Genomic DNA, 1,482 nt, shown 5'->3' with positions numbered 1-1,482 from the left:
AGAAGGGAGAGGATGAGTAACAAGTTCTGTGTCTTTATTAGATCTTTTTTATTACTTAGGAAAACAGTTAAATGTAGAGGATTCATAAAGCAAATGTACTTCACAGGGCCTGGTTTTCCAAAGCCTTCCAGTTTCAAATATTGACCTTGCAAAGGACAGGAAATTTTCCCCAGGCGATTGAATCTCTGTTGCAAGATAAGAATTGTAACACAGCAAGGCTGCTGGTTCAAAGACAGACAAGTTACTAATTGATATGTAAAGTTACTAAAAAGCTGCTGGTGGGAGAAGGAATGTTTGCTAAATCAAGCCTTTGTTAGTGGATCACTTAATTGTCTAGTAGAGTGTCATCTGGCTTGTTTTTACTGAATGTTACCAGCTTCTATTGAAAAAACTTGTTAAACTGTGCTTAGCAAAATCCCACCTATGTCTCTTCTTGTAACTTCTTGGTCTGGAGAATAAATGCAGGAAGAGAATTTCAATTCGTGGTTAATTTCCCAAATGGAAGAAATGCTTGAGGAAGTTCTGGGGTATTAACCCTTTTCTGGGGCTTCTCACTGCTCAGAAGAGATGGGCTTTGAGTAATCTTTGGTGGCTCTGTCACCCAGGGGAAAAGGGTTGACTAATCCGTGGGAGGCAAAGCAACAGTTAAAAATGTAAGTGTTTTGCTCAAAAGATGTGACTTTATATTTTTATGAATGCGCAATTAATATGGACTCCAAAATTACACAAGATTTCTTTCTTTTTTAAAAAAAATTTATTGAATCATAATTGATTATACATATTTTGGGGGTTCGACATTGACATATGTTGATCAAATCAATATTACTAGCATATATATTGTTACAAATCATACTTATTCTTTATGCCCCTTGTCCAAACCCTCCCCCTCCCCCTCTCCCTCCCCCTCCCCTATCTAATTATCCTAGATTTATTCTTTCCTTCTGAAAGAGTAATGGTTACTCTGTTGATTTGTTGCCTAGATGACCTGTCCAATGCTGAGAGGTATGTTCAGGTCCCCCAATATTATCATAGAGCAGATGCTTCTTCTGTGACTCTGAAATGGGCTTTGTGGAGAGAGACATCCTCTTCTTTTCTTTGGCCTCTACTGGTGACTCTCCTTGTGTCAATGCACTCCAGTGGCTGGTGGACCATCTGCATGGTGGTTGTGGCGTCTAACCGCTTTCATGGCAGCCGTGGTTATTGTGGTGGCTGTGATGGGCCACCCACATGGAGGTGATGTTTTTGGCATGCTCCTTGGGACTGGCAGTGTGCCTGGTTGTGTGTGTGGGGGTGTCTGGTCCATGGCTCCCAAAATTTCACAAGATTTCTAAAATTCTGATATGTCTTGGTATATGTTTTGAGTCACAAGTATGACTATTTTGTAAAATTGTTGCATACCACAGAAATACACTCTCTGAAACCTCCTTGCAAATCCTGAAGTGTTATTTCTTCAAGGAGGTTTTTTTTTTTTTTTTTTTTTTT

The sequence above is a fragment of the Galeopterus variegatus genome, unplaced genomic scaffold (assembly GCF_000696425.1).
Source record: "Galeopterus variegatus unplaced genomic scaffold, G_variegatus-3.0.2 Scaffold9338, whole genome shotgun sequence".
Taxonomy (NCBI): domain Eukaryota; kingdom Metazoa; phylum Chordata; class Mammalia; order Dermoptera; family Cynocephalidae; genus Galeopterus; species Galeopterus variegatus.
This window is presented reverse-complemented; position numbering follows the sequence as displayed.